General features: G+C 33.6%; 2 long non-coding RNA genes across 7 annotated transcripts; one reads left to right on the top strand and one right to left on the bottom strand.

The window, feature by feature from the left end:
* The first annotated feature begins 2784 nt into the window (after window positions 1-2784).
* On the top strand, window positions 2785-7021 carry LOC118054052 (uncharacterized). Of its 5 annotated transcripts, none has more exons than XR_012167629.1 (5): window positions 2785-3186; window positions 3282-4027; window positions 4495-4709; window positions 5762-6479; window positions 6606-7021. It is a non-coding gene; the product is annotated as an uncharacterized lncRNA (long non-coding RNA). The 5 variants fall into 5 exon arrangements; XR_012167631.1 differs by having other exon boundaries at window positions 2786-3381; window positions 3603-4027; XR_012167628.1 differs by having other exon boundaries at window positions 2788-3788; window positions 3915-4027.
* A 4225-nt stretch (window positions 7022-11246) lies between these two features.
* On the bottom strand, window positions 11247-14862 carry LOC118054051 (uncharacterized). 2 transcript variants are annotated; one of them, XR_012167634.1, is made up of 2 exons: window positions 13941-14862; window positions 11247-13798 (listed from the first exon to the last, which is right to left on the bottom strand). It is a non-coding gene; the product is annotated as an uncharacterized lncRNA (long non-coding RNA). The 2 variants fall into 2 exon arrangements; XR_004688458.2 differs by having other exon boundaries at window positions 11247-11756.
* Window positions 14863-20503: the final 5641 nt, after the last annotated feature.

Here is a 20503-nt window from a genome sequence, read left to right as displayed (position 1 = left end):
TGAAAAACAAAACAAAACAAAAACCCTTGACCTCAAGCTTAAATTTTTTTTATTTTAAGGGTTTTTTGTTCTTTGATTGTGTGTTTTAATTGTTTATTATTTTTTATATTTGGTCAAATATCAAACTACCTCTCGGTTTATAACAAAAAAATCATTGTGAAAATACAAAAATACCCTTGAAGCTAAATATAATTTTCTTTTGCTTGCAAGAATATTCTGGATATTTCACCGTGCAATTAAAGATTGAAAAATATTTATTTTCCCTGGACAATTTGAAAATGAAAAATGATCTATGTGAAAAGACTTCAATGTTCTTAGAAACCAGTGTCGAAATAAGAAAATTTTTGGTCAAAATAGGATCATCACAACAAGAATTCTAAGTAGTAATTTTATTTATGTAAACAAGTCTGATAATATCTACCTCCATATGAAGTAGGGCTGAGCATTTTCTGTTCGGTCCGGTTTTGGACCAAAATAAACAACCAAACCGATTTTATTTTTTTTTTAGTTTTTGAACCGAACCGAACCGAAAACCGGTTCAAACCGATTAATTTCGGTTCGGTTCGGTTCGGTTTTTCTCCCTTCCAAACCGGTTCAAACCGATTGAAACTAAACAAACACAACGCAAGGGATTGAATCCCCATCGAAAGATCTTGAAACCCTTAAACATATCCTCGAAACTCTCCAACTCAAGGCCTTTTACGTTTCAAGAAGCCAACAAATCAAACTACCCAAAGAAACTTCGCTCCAGCAGTCCTAATGAAGCCAACTTTAATGAACCTGCAAGATGGAAGATTGGAAAATTAAAAGAGAAGAAGACAAAATCCAGTAGTCCTAATGAAGCCAACTTTAATGAACCTGCAAGATGGAAGATTTGGAAATTAAAAGAGAAGAAGACAAAATCGTGGGGGCCGATGGTTAGAAAGCCAATCCATGAGATGAGTGGCTGACTTCCTTCATGAAAGGCCTTGATTTTCATTTTAATATGGCCAGGCAGAAAGAAGTGAAGATTTGAAACCATGAAAGATTTGTCATTTGAGAGATGAGAGACAGAAAGGAGGCGGCGGCTGAGGGGTGAGAAAGTGTTTAGGTTTAGGTTTAGGGTTAGAAGCTATTTATACTTGTTTTTTTTTTTTAAGCGCTGGCTTGGTTGAACCAGTTCGGTTCGGTTCGGTTTAATCGGTTTCAAACTTTAGAAACCGAACCGAACCAGAATTTTTTTGTGGTTTTCTAATCGGTTAATTCTGTTTTTTTTTTTTCGGTTCGGTTTTTTTGGTTATTTTTTTTTCGGTTTTTCCGGTTTTCTCGGTTATTCGGTTTTTTTGCTCACCCCTAATATGAAGTTTACTAGTCTTTAAATAGGTCTAAAACTAACCTTAACAAGGAAGAAAAATCATAATCTCTAAAAACAAAAAGGAAAAGTAACAAAAAATCCAGAAATAACACAAAATCTATAAATATCAAGGAAAAATAACAATTGACTTAAATATAGTCTTCAGTGCCTAATTTGAGAGTCTTACACAGCTTGGTTGGTTACAACAATTAGATTTCTTATAGAACTAGACCTTGAAAATCTCTTAGAAATATTAGAGCTTGATTCAATAGTCGAATCAAAAGTTATGATTTTTTAATGTTGTTTTGTTGGTATACTGCGATAGAGTTTTTTTTTGAGATTAGGTTTAGTTTTGTCCTATCGGTCTATAAATATATCTGCTAGGCTACCTGCATGATCTATTAATGATAGATCTCCATCTAGTTAAGTTATTTTAACACCTAACTACTAATAACCTTTCCTTTCTACTAGCCTAGCTACATCAACTCCCCAGTACTTAAGCTAGGCCTAAACACTTAAAAGATTCTTCCCCTCTCCATTGTTTGGGCAGTTTGATTTCCATCCCACAGCCCAAACCAAAAAGGGCATTTGATACACTTAAGGGCCTAGCTGTTGTGGTCAACTGCAAGTTCAATTCTTGCGAACGTCCCGGGTTCGACTCTCTCTGTGTACCCTGTCACCCCCGCGGTGTTTTACTTGTCCACTGGGCTTGCAGGATGTTCAGTGGGCCCGGGGATTAGTTGTGGTGCGCGCAAGCTGGCCCGAACACCCTAGTCATAAAAAAAAAAAAAAAAAAAAAAAAAAAAAAAAAAGAGGGCATTTGATCATAGTCTGAACTAACTATCTTAGACCAAATCTTATACGTTAGCTATTACACACAAAATAATAAAGGGATACACGTTTCAATAATTCATTATAAATATTTCTAAAAAGTCATGGTTAGACACTACAACCTCACATATTTACATTAGGTTGTCCAACATATCACTTTATGCGCGCGCACATATTTTTTTATGTAGGGCAACATCACTTTTCTCTCTTGTTGTTCCATACTTCTTCATCAATATCAGATCAATCACTTCTAGTGTCAGCCCCTCCACTAATGGTGAAACTCCCCTCTACACTTTAAGGTGAGCAAGATATATAAATAATAAGAAAAAAGAGCCAATTCCAAGCTAATCCATGCTATTAAATCCAAACTAAAAAATAAAAACCAAGCAAGGTGATTGAGTATTTGAAATATGGTTTGCATTGTGTTTTTTTAAAATTTAAATTTTGTTTTTGAAATAATTTTTTATATTTTCAGATTATTTTAATATATAAATATTAAAAATAATTCTTAAAAATTATAAAAAAAAATTATTTTGATAGACAATTCCAAACTGCGCTTACTTGTCTTTCTAACAATTTTTATAATTGCATATTTTTCTTTATTTAAATTATATACAAATTTAAGCATTAAAGAGCCTTGTTCTGACAGGAGACTAGCTTGTCAAAAACAATCAAGCCTGGTAGACACAGTTAAGGAAAGTCCAGTCCAATCCAATCCTAAAGTTTCCACGAATTCATCACTTGCATTTATCTGTTCGCGGGAAGATGAAAACCCTAAAGATGATGATGATGATGATGATGCTTTGATCAAAACTGGAATTTATCCTTGACATCCTAAAAGGGTGATTGTCTTGATAGCATTCATTTGTGTGCTTTAAGCAAAGAAAAGAGCCGACTCCACTGCTTGAATCACATAGATGATCATATGAAAAGGGTCCGGTTTTTGTTATCTCAACATTTCTTCTGACACGGGGGATCCAGACAGATCAGAGATATTTGCACAACCAATTGACCCTGATGAGGTTGGTAGTTGGTTCTTGTTCACCGTGCACGTAGACCTGAAACAACTCGCTCTCTTCCTATCCACGATGACGTTAATAGTGTTTGTTTCTTTTAGAGGTTATTGGCTATTACAACATCATTGAAGAGTCAAAGATTTTGGAACCACAAGGGCCGAACTTCAGTAAGGAATGTATACAAGTCTGGAGCAATTTCAGGTAATGCTCCAAAATAAAAAAAGGCCATCATCCTCTTTTCTTTCATGGTGCTTCCCTGCAATGTAATTACGTTGTAGTACAGGTTCCCCAGCTTCTGCTTTTATCCTCTACTAAAGGAATATCCAAGTTTTCAACCTGACTGCTTTATTCTCTGATTTTTCTTTTTGTGCTCTTGACTTTACCTATCTACTGATGGTTTGGTTCGATGGTCAAACAACAAGATCTAGCTATCATTTCATGGTTTCCCCCTAAATCTCATGTGCTAAAATGGAATGTTGATGGTTCTTCTATTGGGAAACCTAGACTTGCTGGTATTGGAGGGGTTCTTCACAATCATAAAGGTTTGGTTCTGGGTTTTTTCTCTGCTCCTGTTGGGATTAAAGATTCAAATGAAGCTGAGTTGCTAGGTATGATATTAAAGCTCTTGAACTATCTTCTTCGTGAGATGATTTTATTGGAGGAAAGTTCATCTTTGAATCTGATTCTGCTGTTGTGGTTAACTGGATAAATAAGCCACTTAATTGACCATGGAGATTTCACGCTCTTTTCATCATTGTATCTAGATTTTCTTCACATTTGGACTCGGTGTCTTTCTCTCATGTTCCGCGCAATGCTCACCATATGGGTGATGGTTTTGCAAAACAAGGTATGACTAGAAGATGTGATTTTATGGCCTGGCTTTGATCTTTCTTGTTATGCAGTCTTTCTTGGTTCATATTATCTTGTCTCATAGATTGTGTAGATGTGTTTTTGTTTCTTTTTTCGCCTCTCTAGAATCCCACCAACATTGTTTTATATATGTAGTTTTCCAATTATTGAAAGTAAACAAGCCTGCAGGTCAGTTTGTGAAAAACAGATTCTTATCTGCATTTGTTCAGTCAATATCATAGGAAGATCTCGATTTCTTTGAATTATTCTGCAGCATGATGTGTTTCTCATATCCAGCAAGGCAATTAAATTTAATTCATCGACAACTTTGTATTATACAGAGGTAGAGTTGAAAGTTTTTATTTTGCAAAATGGTAGCATGATAGTAAAAGAAGATATTAGGCATCTCAATTAATGCAACATTGAGGTTTCCGGGCTCGTGCTCTAAGTGAACTGGCTCTGCAGGTCTTCAAAACTCTCTGAGAACTGAACCAGAGAAATTTGAGCGGGAACACTCCGAGATGAGAAGATGTCCTGCTAAAAAAGGCTAGGGCGAAGCTGGAAGTATACTGAATAAGCTTGCTAAATTTGTTGGGGCCGGAGGTGGTGCTTCACTAAACAACCCCTTTCTAAAGAGAGCTACCCAAACACACCTTTCTTCAAAACGTCTGAACCCTCTGGTAAGAGATGAAATGATCTACAACTGCTCCTTCTTTATTGACTTGACGTGCTTGAACAACCATTTGGATGTTGTCAATATTACAAAAGCACCTTTGAAGATAATTTAAGTAACATACATATTCTGGTAAGGATCGTCGGATGTGGATTCATGCACTGGAAAATGATTCCATAAATTCATGTTCATTAACTTACTGTGGAGACCAGAATTTCATGAATTTCTGCCTTGAAAATTTGAATAAACTTGCAAACCCTTCTCGTTGTTTTCTTTAGCACTGCTACACATGCATTTATCTCTAACCCCATCTGCTTATATAGAGTGAAAGGAAGCTAACACTATATGTCTTCTACTTGCATTGAACGGGCTAAAGAGAAGGTAGAAATTTAGACTCCTTTGAAACTGTTAGGCTTGTGACATACATGCCTCGAACGAACTTCCTCTGTCAATGGCAATGGGTCGATAGTTTATGCAGACCATAATGCCCCAAAACTACTTACCCCTGTAAGTTCATCGTATAATGTTGAGAAAGCAACACAGTACATATGTCGACACAAATGCACCCAATTATGTGCGCGCACGAAGGAACAGGACATGCAAAATATTTAAAACCACAGCTATCAAGCATGATTTGATACAGCACGCACACAAGAATTGACCTGATCTACCTGTAAAACAATGCAGACATTATTTGCTTCCATTCCTGACCTTTTGAAGTTCTTCTGGATAAGGCAGGAAAATGTAGAAAAAGGGAACATAAATTGTTTGAAAGATCACAAAAATGAAATGCAAGTGTTTGTTTGTGGGTTCAGAACCATGCGTCCTTGTCGCTGTTAACAAATAAGAGCAAAAATCCTAATTTTATTAACAATTATCTTGGCTTGGGGAAATAGAATCCTCAGTTCATCCATTTCTTCTAAAACTTAAATGTGAAGTTCTTCAAGTCCAGTTAATTTCGAGTGTCCCAAGCCAATGCTGATTATATATAATCTTTGAAATTCCATCATTTTCGTTGCATAACCTCCTTAGGCTGATTGGTGTGATTCGATACTGCAGGTTCCGATACATCGAAAGTCTAATGCAATTTGTTAAAGATTTGGGATCAACAGCTTCAATTGAAACTCCAAATTTCCTGTCCCGGATGCCAACCTCTTTTAGCAAGAATACAGATTCTTTAGAACCTATATCAACCGCACTTGACAGTCCTCTCGTCTGACCAGTGTTAATGATGGTTGTATGCCTCACAACAGTTTCAATTCTATCTCACCTGTTTCTTATAAAGTAAAGACGGTCTGTCCCAATGGAGGTGTGAATGGTTGTAATACTGGAGGAATGGTTCCTACTCGTAATTCTCTGCAAGGGGTTAGAGCTCACCCCAACAACGATGGAAGCATAAATTTGCTTTGATGGGAGAGAGAGCTGTCAACAAAAGCAAAAATGTGGATGCTTGTGGCTCTTCAGAAGCAAAAATGAGGGGCACCAATGGCAATATGGATCTTCTTATCGCAACTCTCAGGCAAATTAGTGCTTTCCAAAATTGAAATTCACAAACACCATCAGGTTATTTCCCTCTTACTGGAATGTATGCTGCCCATCAAGAAGAGTCCAGAGGTCCGTTCTTTTCGAAAACTCAACAATCAACCTTGGTGGATAGGCAGGAGCTTGACCCTGATCTGGCTCTTCAATTGAGAGGTCAATATTTGTAGGGGCTCCGGTGCGTGCTGGTTAAGAGAGAGGTTGACTGCATGTTGGGTGAATCCCAACAGGTCCAGAGGTTGCTTGCTCTCTCTCTCTCTCTCTCTCTCTCTCTCTCTCTCTCTCTCTCTCTCGCTCATTTCTTTTCACTCAGCTCGATCGTCTTGATGGTTGGTCTCTCCTGTTTGGTTTTCATTCTGGTCAGCTCAAGCTGATGCTTAATTATCAGCTAGGCTAGCACTTCCAGCCATGCATCAAGCCTGTGGGATCGATGGAATGTTGGAGTAGCACTGATGAAACCTGCAGGAGCACTACAACAAGTGCAGTAGAGAGGGAAAGTGTAGTGGAGACAAAATGGACTCCTAGAAAATAGCAATGCTTTTGCCCCTTCCTTCCTTCCAACTCAACAACAGCAACAATAATAGTAATTCACCTTTTCTAAATTAATAATACAGATCCATTCTTACCCTAATTCCTATTCCTTTAACGAGATTACATGCAACTAGTAAGACACGCGGTATTGTCCATGGAATGTATATATTAATTAGCCTCGTCTTTCTTTTTATTTATTTAACTAATGTATATTATCCCCTCTTTTTTAATCAAAATATATTATCAGTTTCCTAGCTTGTACATGAATAATTACAAAAAAAAAAAACACTGAATTGAGTTCACAATTCACATGAACAATTTATCACCCGTCAGTTTTTTTAAAAAAAAAAACATTCAAGCTTTTTTTATCAATTGCATCATTATATGTTATATGAAATTAACTTCTAAATGAAAACAAGAATAATATACATGGCTCATTTTAAATTAACGACAATTTTTTAAAAATTTATTTTGATTATTTTTCAGTTCTTAGGTTAAAAGGATAAAAAGAAAGTTATTTAGAAACTAAGAAAGAGAGAAAATAATTGATTCTCAAGGTACCAAGAACAAAAAATTATCAAACTTGGTGTTAACAAGTTCAACGAGAAGAGTTTTATAATGATGGCTTTTTTCAAAGTCCTAATATGTTGGGTTACTTAGACATACACACCTAATTTGACTCTTTTCTTTTTTTTTTCAAATAGAAAACCTTTAGCGTTGGGTTTTTTGAATTGATCTTTAATTTTTTATCATGCAATTAAAATAAATAAAAAATATTTGAACCTATTAGAATTAACAACCCAAGTCATTGATTTGTCAAGTTAAGAAAGATTAACCGGACAATATATCATCGTATCAATGTTAAAAAAATAATATGAGCTTCAAATTTTTTTAAAAAGTCAAATTCATTTTTGATGTCATCTAGGTTGCTTTTAAACTTGTATGTCTAGTCTTTGTTTTTTTTATTTTTTGTAATTTAAAATTCATCAAGTTAATTATATCACAAAAATAATTTTTATATAATTTAATTAAAAAGCAGGGAATTCGCAAAAGACTGAGTTGGAAGTTTCAAGTGTGACTTATTGAACCAGATTTCAGAGGTTTCAAGTGTGATTTATTGATACAGATTTAATGATAATATCAAAAAATTTCACTGGAACTTGAATATTGTTTTTGTGTTCAAAAAAGATTTAGTCCGAGGCGTATTAGCATAGTGTGTGTACATGTCTGGGAGGCATGCCTAGCTAATTCTATGTGAAAAATATTACCCCCTGGGTAGAATCTTTTTTTTTTTTTTGGCTTCTGGTAGTGTGAACGAAACAGGATAGATGCTGGAAGGATCCCATTTTCGAATCTTTACTTGAATATAAAGACAAAAGGAAGGAGTTCATTTCACGGAAACATAAATCTATATCAAGTTATCAACCTCTTGCGTGCATTTTTCACTTGCCTTTTCTAGAAAGGGATCATCCATCCAGATGTTCTTGAGGGAATTTCTTAATTTGTTCTAAATAAATATCCTTGCGACATTTCTCAATGCATGTGATAGCTTGCCACACCCTGCAATTTCGCTTCGTTAATTAATTAACGGTAGAGTGTGGTATTTTATTAATGATAAATTAATGATTAAGTCTCTTAATAATAATATGATTTTGACATGTGTTCATATATAAAGTTTACTTATATGAATTAATTACCCCTTTTATCCTCTATTTTGAATTACACTCTACACTTTGTATTTTGAAGACTTCTCCCTTTCCGTCCTTTATTTTCTTGTAATCTTACTTTCCATCTTACCTTAAAAACATGTGGTTAGCTATAAAAAATTGAGTTAATTCTTAATGAAAATATAATCAAATAACCTTTGCAATAATGAATTATTTAATAGACAAATACCTTGTTCATATCATAAACTGGACTAACTAGTTGCGAATACTAATTCCTCATTCTCTTTATATTTTTGAATTCCCTCCTGTAATCTTGCTTATCTGCAACCCTCATCTTTTTATGGGGATGCCTATATATATAACCAAGCTTATCCCAAGAAGGTTTCGGTCCAAAAAAAATCATGCATTTTTATTCAATCCTATTTTATTTTATTTTATCTTATTAAGATGGGAACCACAACTTACCAAAACACGAGGTGCTAAGTGAAAATGGTTCTCAAAACAAAGAATTATGAGGAGGTAATTATCTCTTTGTTTATACAGAATTCTCCATGCATGAAGCTCCGATTGAGTTATTGCTCCTCTTGTTGTAACAGCTAGCATGTCAACAAATGCCACTAAGAAAATGGCATTTCATAAATAAATTTGGTGGAATTTCGTTGATTATACTCATAAATCAATCATTCCAACAGACAAAAAAACACACTTGGCATGCAATTTAAATTTGGTATCCAGAAGTTCCTTGATTTCTCCTACAAGCATTTTGTCCATACCCAAAACTACCAACACATTCGCCCTTACATAAACGACACGTAAAACAAAGGATGGAGGTAAATAATAAGGTTCGAAAATTATGGGCGGCTCCGTTTCGTGCCCCTGTGCCTCAGGGGAATCAGGGAGGCATGTCCTTGTTATCAAACAAAATGGTCAGGTGATGAAAATCAAGGAAGGCACACACGTTAAAGAGATCCTAGCATCTAACCCACGTAATATGATACTAAGATGCAGGTCAGACCAATCGCTACTGGTACTGCCGGATTCTATTGAGCTTCGCTGTAATGGGCTATACTTCCTGGTTGAAGAAGGCCAGCAAGCTATAGACAAGGACACCCTCGACGGTCTAATGAGGTTGGCACGTTCAAGAGGGGCTGCAGGTCCCCAATCTACCCACCACAAGAAGATGCCGTCAGATTGTTCACCTGGCACTAACGATAATGAAGATATTGGGCCGCGGCTGAACTGGGGTCAGATTGTAGTGCTGAACGCTTGTGACGTTGAGTACCAGAAATCCTCATCGTGGAGGCCAGCCCTACATCCCATACCCGAGCTTCGCTCTCTAGAAGAAGATCCGTAAGGTCAGTAATACCTAGGCATCAAGTTTTTTTTTTTTCCCGGCTTCATTTGATCAGTAAGTTTCTGTTTTACTTGTATTTTTTATAATAGAGAGAGTCTGGAGTGGTGTATTCGATTTCGATAGCAAGGAAAACTAGTGACCAGTTAACGCGTTCTGAAAGGATTAGACCAAGATTAGAAAAACACACATTGAACCTCATCTACCAAAGAGATAATGAGTTGAACAGAGAGAGTTTCTCTTCATTCATTCATATGTACGTACGTGTTAAATGTCTATATAGGATTACATGTATGCCTCCATATATAGATACATGTCCTGATATCTCTCCTTGGTTGTAGCTACAATCTGTTCTCCTTAGATCAAGCCTAAAAACATGTAATTAAGAACCCATAGACTTGGATTGAGACAAGGATGATATCATATCAGTATCGGATCAGATCAGCCAATATTCACATTAAGATCTTGAATAGAGAGCAAAAGGCGAAAAAACCTAACTTGCTTTTTATAAAGTTGTGTTTCCCGAAATATTACAGGAAGCCAGACAAAACAAAGCGCACACGTTAGATTGTCCTTGAACATATATAATTTCCAAAGGTTGGTTCCAGTTATAAACCCCGATGCTCTTTTTACTGGTGGTGATGGATTTTAAAAGTTAATAAAGGCAATTTTGGATTTCGGAATCAATCAAATGGCTTATAGACACGTGAACATGCACTTGGAAAACTATAAATGCAGCAGCATTGGGAGCTCATGCATACCTACCAGGACCATACAACAAGATACTACAAAGAATTGACACAAATCGTACTTAGCAGTAGTAGTAAAGTGTTTTTAATTTAAAACCCAAAAATCAATCCTCGTATGCAATGCAAGAATTTTTTTTTAAGAAAGAAAGAGATAGTGCAAGAAGACAGCAAAACACGCCCCATTTGCATGAATTCGATGAGTAATATAAAATCAACTTCAATTGTACTTCCACCCCTTTATCACCCCAAGGAACTGCCTTATTTTATGTGACTTGTTGTCAGGTCTTTACGCTTAATAAATCTTAACTTGGTTATTGTCAGATCTTTAAACCTCTTACCCACCAGGAAATTTCGGATTTTTCATGTACAGCTTGATAATTAGATCGAAAAAAGACGTGATGCATTAAATCAACTCCTAGAGAGCTGCAAGGAAGAGAGAATATTAGATACATTCTTTTTAAGTTTTTTTCTTTTTTAAAAAATATGATATTGGTGTGTTAATACTTTTTTATTTAAATACACGTATAAAATGATGCACTTGACCAGTTAAAGCGGGCAAGGAGGTTTAAACATGGGGGATGATGGCATGGAAGCAACTTGATAATCGGCAGGGACCAGGGACCAGGGACCAGTCCCATCTCTCTCTTCTCTCACGCTGGCCATAAAATAAGCCATGTTATTTTATGGAGAAACAAAACAACATATAATAGGCTAAAATAATAAGGCCATAAACTAGCTTCAAGTTCCAACCACATACGCTTTGACAGACCACGAGGCAACGCGTTTAATGCAAAAACAACATCCAACTCAACACCACCAAACGAGACTTCTTCTTCTGTATGATTGGTGGAATCTTCAGGTTTCTGCCTTCATGCGCATTGTTTGTACCCCCTTCTTAAGCCCTACCCATTTGACAAGATAACACCACCAGCCTGCCCTAGGGTTTGGTTAACCTGGCTAGTCTTACAACTGGGCAAAATCCATAAATACGAAAAAATATTCAGGTGACAAAATTCACTGCCCAGTCCTAACCACATCACATTTTACATGCCTGGTCTAGCCAGTTTAGTCCTTGTATTTGTGACATGCTGCTGGCAGCTACTTGTCAAGCAAACATCCACAAGATCTCTAGTTTGTTTGGATAGCCAGAAAGCAACTTGCAACTAGCATTATCGTACTTTGAGAATAAGACTACTCCTGCATATTCACATCCAGCCCTGATACAAACAGGAGAGAAGCTACAAATTAACTCCTGTACGTCCTATGCTAAAGGGGTCCTGTGGATCATGATTACACGATGAGAAAAACAGGAAGGGAGAGGAGGCAAGTGACAAGACAAAACGCTAAAGAGGGTGAAGACAAAAGAACATGATTTCTCCTTTGCCAGATTTCGGTTAAATTCTAGCGGCTCCATTCATTTATGGTCAGCCAGCTCTTGCGTAATAAACACAGCAAATCTTTTGACCGATGGACATTGATCAAATGCACTGCGGGTTCCCATATAATAACAAAGATGGGAAATTTAAAGAAGACTTGTCGTTCTGGATGATCATGTAATTTCCATGGATGATTCACACAAAAAGAGAAGTAAAGGTGCTGGTATATAATGAGAAAAGTGGATGAATATCTTTCGCATGTACTCATTTGGACATATAAACATGCATGTGAAAAGATCAATTCCAATATTTCATGGTAGATGATCGGTCATTCACCAAATACTACTAGGCTAGCGAGGTTCAATTTTACAAGGGCTATCTTCATTTGGTCAAAGTTTTCTAGCAAGCACAGCAGCATCCCTCCAAAGTGTTAAGGATACAAAATTGGATAAGGATTGTATTGTTAGGAGGATTGAAACAATATATAAAAAACGGTGAGACCAGAATAAACTAAAAAACACAAAATACTAAATACCAGCCAAATTTCGGTCAAAATTAAAGAATTCATTACGTGAATGATTTACAGTCATGTATGCATACGTTTTACTTGAGAAAATTGAGCATGTAATTAGACAAGATTGCGATGCTACAAGTAAAATAAGTCTGACAAGTAACAAGAATTTCATTTTAGTTACTTGATTCTCGAACATGACAAGGAAGAAAATTTAACGAAAGGAGGACCCTTGCTTGATAAGATCGTGAATAGACGATTAAAGGGAGCTCCCTTCAGTCCAAGCACAGAGAAGAAAAGGATGAAATTTATCTCCCGCATCATTCACACATTCACAGTAGCAGCCATACTGCTCCCTTAATTTCTACTGTGTTTGAATGAATGAGTCGGCAGCTAATCCAAACCCTTCGCCCGTCCATGAGTGGACTGAAGAAAGCTCTCTTAAACCATTTCTCATGAAAAGAAATATAGCAAAGTATTCTGATTAATAATTGAATATCGCAAATGTTTAGTTACTGGACAGAGATGAATACATGCAAATAGTAAACATTCATACAGGTAATTCAAATTATAAAAGCTTGAGCATTCTTTTCAAGCTAAATCAAATTATGAAAGCAATGATTCAATTCTACTATTGGATTTGCTAAATCAAACAGGACGATCTGCTTATCAATTTGAAGTAGCAAGGGAAATTCACTACTGCTACTAATTAAACAGCAAATTGCAATGGCAAAGCTTCGCACTAAATGCAATTTATTGTTCATGAGAAATTCAAGGAATCATGATTTGTTTCTGATATCCTACATAAACTGTAAGAGAAAGGTAGCAACCATTCACAAGGGAGGACGGATAAACCGGCCATTTTGGAAACTTGTTCAAGCCAATGGCTTCTAGTTGCAGGCCAAAAGAGAGAGAGAGAGAGAGAACAGCAGCCAAAGAACACTTCAAAATGTTATCTACGAGATTTTCAAGCCTTTAAAATGAAGATATTGAAAGCAATGGAATCAGGAATATTCCTGGCAAGCGGCTCCCATATATCTAGGAATTAAAGGGTCAGAATTCAGTGACAGAAAATGATACTGGTTCAAGAATTAGATTGTTGAAAATGTGGTTGCATGAACCCTAACCCTAGAGTCAAGAGGTCTTTTACTTGTCAAGGGAAGGAAAAGGATAATCAGCAGGCTAACGGGACAGCTCAATTGCCAAAATAGGAAAACCCCACTAAGCACTGGAGCCTAGATTGCTGAAGAACTCAAATAACGGTGTCCAGTATCAGATCAATTTAGGTTTAGATATTGATCATCCGTAACTTTATACGACAACCAGAGATCCGCCCTGTTTTTTTCTCCTTTTAGTAACTACATACAAGTTTCTATCAGGAAGTCAGCCGTAAAAACCTAGAGATCAGTTTCTCTTCAAACAAAGACAGAAGCAACTTGTGGCTAAGATGGCCACTAAAAATATAGAACCTAACGGGGTCAAGTTAACGAGAGAAAGGTTTTAGTTTTGCTTACCAAGCCGATTTTCTGCGACACCGATTAGCTCCATTGAGACTGGCCGTGCACCTTCTTATATCAAAAGCTAGAAAGCATCCGGTGCTTCCACGATGATCAGCTTCAGCTGCACTTTTCTTCTTCTTCTTTTCCTTCCTTGTTTGTGGAAAAGAAAGGCAAAGAGAAGAATACTAGGTACTCATGGTATGGTAGAAGAAAATTACGAGAATATTTATAGAAGAGAAGATGAAAATGAAAAGAGGGAGTAAAGAAAGAAATGCAGAAATCACGGAAGATAATTAATTAAGAGCTGCAATAAAGGCAGGGAAGAGGAAATGTCGCTGTCCTCGTGAGAGTCAGAGAAGAGGTAGAAAGCGATTGAGGGTCTCTACAAATCTGGCAAAGTTGTTCATTTAAAACATAAAAGAAAGGGAGATGAGGGGATGAGGGAGGGACATCTTTTTCTCTTCTTTTCTTTTCCTTTTCTTTTCACAGGCACAGAGCCACAGCCACAGGAGATTTTCCAGGAGCTGTTGAAGGCTTTGGGTAGAGTAGAGTAGAGTATAAATAAAGCTGAAAGGAACACAAGGGAATGTGTAATTATTCGGAGGATAATAAAGTGCTCTCTTCTCTTCCCTCTCTCCCACTCTTTCTGCTCATAAACAGGGAGTGACGCCTCATATACCACATACATATATCCACAATATACCACATAGTAAGGGAAAGGAACAGATGGTGGGGTTTCTCTCTCTCTCTCTCTGATCATCAATCAGCTAAACCCTGTCCTCTCCACCTAGCATTATTTTAGAGCAGCTCCTGGCGTAGACACTAGACACTACACTCACACATAGCTAGGGTTTGTAGCTAACAACTTATAAGCTCCTTGAATTACATAAACACCCTTCTCCAAACATTAGAGTTATGGGACAGGCCATCCATCCGTCTTCCCCTCTCCTTGGCTGTAATTTAATGGAGGTTTTTTTCCTTCTTTTTTCGAAGCCATTCTTCGCTCGAGGCTCTACCGCTGCTTATTCGCCTGTTTGTTTTTGTACCACTGGCTATATTTTGCTATGATTATATTCTTTAAAATATTTGTTTAATTAATATTCATTAAAAAAAATTAAGAATCCTGGTTAACAAAAAAAGCAATTGGAAATTCGAGGGGCAGCAAGCCAAATATTTCTCTTAAAACTTCACAAATATATGGTATCTTGAGGAGAAAGGAAGAGAGGAAAACATGTAGAATATTGGACTCCAGCACGGGAGAACTGTTTTTATTCTTGTTGATATGTTCAACCTGTTCATAGAATGCGATTAAGACCATAATTGTGTCTGTCTATACATGTTTATTAAACATGTCATTCCATGCAATCATAACCATTCATTTGCCTGTTTTTCCACGGTAACGTATACGGTATTTCTTTTGTATAAAATATGTTTCCTAGAGTTAATAATTATGACCCCTTTCCTCCCTATTAACAGGCAATTATTTTATAGATACTAACTATAAAGCTAGATGGTGTGTTGATTTTATTTTATATGAAATTATATTTATTTTTTTATATTTTATTGTGGATTAAAATAGTGTTGTTTTAAAAAAAAAAATTGATTTATCTTTGAAATTTGTTTTGGCACAATTTAGCCATTTTGAGTCTAGATTACAGCTCGATTGCATGTTTTTTTTAGGAATGAGAGTTAGAATAAAATACAAGGGACTATGGTGCAAAAAACAAATAATATAGTCCAGATTTATTTATGAAATACATTTTTATCCTAATTTGTTTTGCTATAAGGTGATATGTCCATTAAAGTTTGAGAAAAATTATTTTGATACTAAAATTTATTTTTATCATTTTTTAGTCCTTAGTAGGTGAGAGGAGAAAGAAAAAATAGCTGGAATCTAATTTAGAGAGAAAACGATACAATTTCAACGATTCTAACCACCAAAACATTAAATTTTTATTCCAAATAGTTTCATATGATGTGGGGAGTTTGACTTGAGGTTTTTTTTTTTCCTTGAAAATGCTTAAAACATTCAGATATGAGATTGAGAAGAAATTGGTTTACGAGTCAATTCTTGGTTTTGGACTGTTTTTTTTTTTTTTTTTTGAACTTTTGGAGCTTAAAGATTGGTTTCACAGATTTATTACAATGTTTTGGATTGAAAGTGGATGGAAAATAGGTTTTTAGAGGGAAAAATAAGGCACCTCGATTTTCCAGCCACCATAATAGCCGGAATCTAGATATGTTGGACAACATGTTATCTAATAAAACAGATGAAGCATTGTTTTTTTCCTAATTGAGTTGAGGCATGTCACCTAACCCCATTATCTTTTTTTAAAAGGGTCGTGTGACTGTGCCTGACTTTGCAGGCCCATGCGCGCGCAGGTCCGTTGGTCGTGAGTCACGCACAAGGCCTGACCTCATTCTTTTTTTTTTTTCTTTTTTATAGTTTTTATTTAAAAAAAAAATTAAGTTTGTATTTTACTTCTTTGTGATTGTTTTTTACATAGTTATTAATTGTTAGTTATATTGGATTTGTTAGATTTTTTGAAGAGATTAGCATGATTCATTTCTAAATTAAATTTATTTTATATATATTAGATTTATTTTTTAAAATAAAAAATACTTATTTCTTATGATATTTTTATTACGTGTAGCCTTGCATAATATTTTTTACTTTAATTTTATTAAATAAATCTTATATGTTTGTTGATTTCTATTTGAAATTGAATTTAATAAAAATAAATTAAACACAACTAGGTAAATTATTTATATTGTGATATTAAATATATTGATTTACATTTGTTTCTCTGGCTTCTTCTATTTTTTTAGAAGAAAAAAATAACAAACCATAAAAAGGTTTGTTTGTTTTTTTCTCTTTTTTTTTTTTATTGAACTTGACTTTTTTTTTTTTTTTTTCTCATATTCTAAAAAAAATAGATTCAAAGAAAAATCGTGTTATTAAACTTTGTAAAATCCATAAGATGCGTTTACAAGGTTTGACTGGTTGACTTGATTCGTATGTTAATTTAACAATAAAAACAACAACAGTAACAGTAACAATAGTATTAAGTGATGGTAATAATGATAGTGATAGTAATAGTGATCATGATAATGATAACACCAATCTTTTTTTTTTTTGTTTTTCTATAAAGTTAGTGTGGCTTGCAAGTTTGCTGGGGTAACCCGAGTTGCCCCAGCTTACGAGTTTGATGAGTTGACTTTTTTTTTTTCTAATTAAACATTACTTTTTTCCCCATCAATTTCTCTATCATACAGTAAAAAGACAAAAAGCTATATTATTAAACTTTATAAAATCCATGAGCACGTTCATAGGTTTAACTAGGTGACATGATTCCAGAGGTCTGGAGAGTTTAATGTGTTTTTTTTTGTTTTTTTCCAATATATTAGTATTGAGTTGGTGTTAAATTTAGCGATTGTCTATTTTTTTTTACTATATAGTTAAATAAAAAATAGTTAAAAAAAAACAAATTATAATCTCACTAAAGTCTATAACTCAGTTCGCATGTTCGACATGCTAGCCCAGGTAACTTGATTTGCGGTTTTGATGAGTTTACCAACTAGACAGATATAATTTTTTTTTTTAATCATTTGATTTTTTAAAATTTTTTCCTTAATTTTTTATTTAATATTAGATTTGTTGAGAAATAAACTGTATTATTTATTTTTTATTGCTTTCTATAGAGTTATTACTATCTCAAATAAGTGTTTATTTTTAGATTGATCGATTTTGTAAGCATATATTTTTATCATATAATTAAAAAAAATTATTATAAAAAATTGCACGTGTTGTTAAGGGACTAGAATCAATCCAATCTGTCACCATCTTAATATTTTTTTTTAAAAAACAAATTAACATCCCAGAGCTTTGTTAAAAGATAGGTCATATTTTTAAACATGCACTGGATTTTGAACATACACGTCATGTGATCTTCAACGTGGTTTATTTATTATTTTTTATATATATTTTTTAAAAAAGAAACAAAAGTGAAAAAATGAAAAGTAATTTTTGCTATTGAACAAGTCTTTTTTACTAGAACAAGAAAGATCATCCGTTAAACACTAATTTTATTTTTTCAAATTTAAAATATTCTAAACAAGGACATGTGATCTCCCTTGAAAATATAAAGTTGATAGAGCACAAGAGGAACTAATCATAATATACATTAAAAAACTTTGGATACAAAATTGTTCACAATGAGCCATCTCAAGTTTTTTTTTTTTTTCATTTGCATCATTTCATTTTTTTTTATTGGGTCCTTAAAAGTTTTCTATCACCTTAAATCTTTTTTTTTCTCCCATTCACATCCTTTTTTATTTAATCATTTAATAATTATAGTTTAATTTTATAAAATAAACTCTTGATAAATCCTGAAATGATGTTTGAAATCCTTAATTCAACACACAAGGCAATAAAACATCTAAAAAATATTAAAAAAAAAACCACGATTCAATACATGTGTTGGCAGTGTTGCAATAATTATCTACATTATTTTCTTTTTTTTTTTTACTACTTAAAAATTTTTATTTTCTATTTTAATCATTTTACATTAAGTTAACTTGAAATTGAGTTTGATGTTTATTTATTTAATTGGTTTATTTTGGGATCTTGCAATGTTAATAAAAGATTTAAATGTTGTGCTTGACTTGGTAAAATTAAAATTTATTTTATTAATTAAAAATTTTAGGACTTGATTTCAAACTAAAATAAATATCCAATATATTTTTTTAAAATAATATATTTATCTTAGTTTACTAACTCAATTCCTTGTTTCAAATCAATAAATTTATTATTATTTGTTGACATATTTAATTATTAATTTATTTGATTAAACGCATGTATAATTTTTTTAATTTATACCTAAAATTCCTTTTCATAATAAAAAATTTAACGGCTACACCATTTTTGGCATTGAAAAACAAAATAATAGCCTATATCATAGCATAACACAGAAAAACAAACTAATATCGTATTAAGAAGTTTGGTAATCAGATAGGATACGCGAACATGCTTTTTACAGCCATTAGATCTCATAACTACATATAATTTACATTATTTTTAAAAAAGATAATAATAGCTTATATTAAAAACATATCCTAACCTAATTTTTTTAAAATGTTAGATAAAATTCAAAATTATAATTTATATTATTTTTTAAAAAGATACAGAACTACATATATGTAAAAATTACAGCTATCACACCCCAAACTTCAAATTATTCAGAATCACCGTAAAATCCTATCTATAAAAATCAATATTGAAAAATTATTTATTACTAGATAAAAATTCTTTACTTTTTCATAACAATTATGTGAAATAAAAAAAAAAATTGTGATTTTTTTTTAATTTTTTATCCGGTAGATACAGAAGGTGACTTGCGATTTATCTTATTAATTTACTGTAAATTTAATTAAAAAGTTGAATTTTTATTTTTGTTGTGAAAACTCTTGATATATATATATATATATATATATATAAACACAATAAAGCGTGCACGTTGGATGTGGTTAAAAAACATCTAAGGGTCAGAAAAAGCACATTCTCATACGGAGGCATTCCCAAAGGAAAATAATTCCAGGGGCAGAGCCAACCGATGGATTAGCGCATAGTATACATTGACTTAAAGGGCCAATAACACAGGGGCACACAGAAACATGACTCCTCATAAAAGCTAGACACAGATTAAAACCTGTGAAAAAAAAAGCTGGCAAGATGACGGATTCAATATTTTTTAAAGCTCAAATATTCATGGATATAATAAGATGTCAAAATCAATTTCTTTTAACTCCTCTATGCTTTCAGCTTAAATGTTTGTGGTATAAAATATGGAACTCGATTTTCTTGGCTCGGTTATACGCACTTATAAGTTTGTCAAGATACCAAATTTAATTTTTTTAAACTCGGCTATGCAAGATTTATATGCCTTTAAACATAGAGGGACACTAGAATCAACATCTTTGTGTTTAGGATTGTCCCATATCCTAAGATTCAACAGAGAAATCTATATATCCTAGTTGCGTAAAAGTTTTTTCAAGAATTGTTTTTGTATCAATTAACATTAATATTGATTATAAAAGTTAATCTCATTAACATTAATATTATATATAAAATAATATAAATTATTTTCTATAAACACATGGTACTTTCATCAACATTAATACCGTATAAAAAAATATTTGTATCAACTTATATTAATATAATAGACTTTTAATCCCTCAAACAAAAAAGAAAAAAGTTCATAATTTAAGTATGAACTTAAATAAATAGTTCATAATTTTTGTCTTACAACATTTATAATATACAAACTAAGAATAAAAGTTTTTAATTTTAGAATTTAATGCTTATTTAGTGTAATTTTTTATTATAAACTCATCAATTTAATCATTGAAAGGTTTCAAAAATCCCACTAGCAGAAACTATTTTACAAGAATCTAGACTCATGTCATCAACCCTCTAGATTCTTAGTTCTAAAAAAGAGAAAATTAAAATGAATAAATGATCATTCATTATCAAAACGCTGAAAAACTCAAGTTTCCTAGAATATTGAATTTTGGAGCAT

The sequence above is a fragment of the Populus alba genome, chromosome 13 (assembly GCF_005239225.2).
Source record: "Populus alba chromosome 13, ASM523922v2, whole genome shotgun sequence".
Taxonomy (NCBI): Eukaryota; Viridiplantae; Streptophyta; class Magnoliopsida; order Malpighiales; family Salicaceae; genus Populus; species Populus alba.
This window is presented reverse-complemented; position numbering and strand designations above follow the sequence as displayed.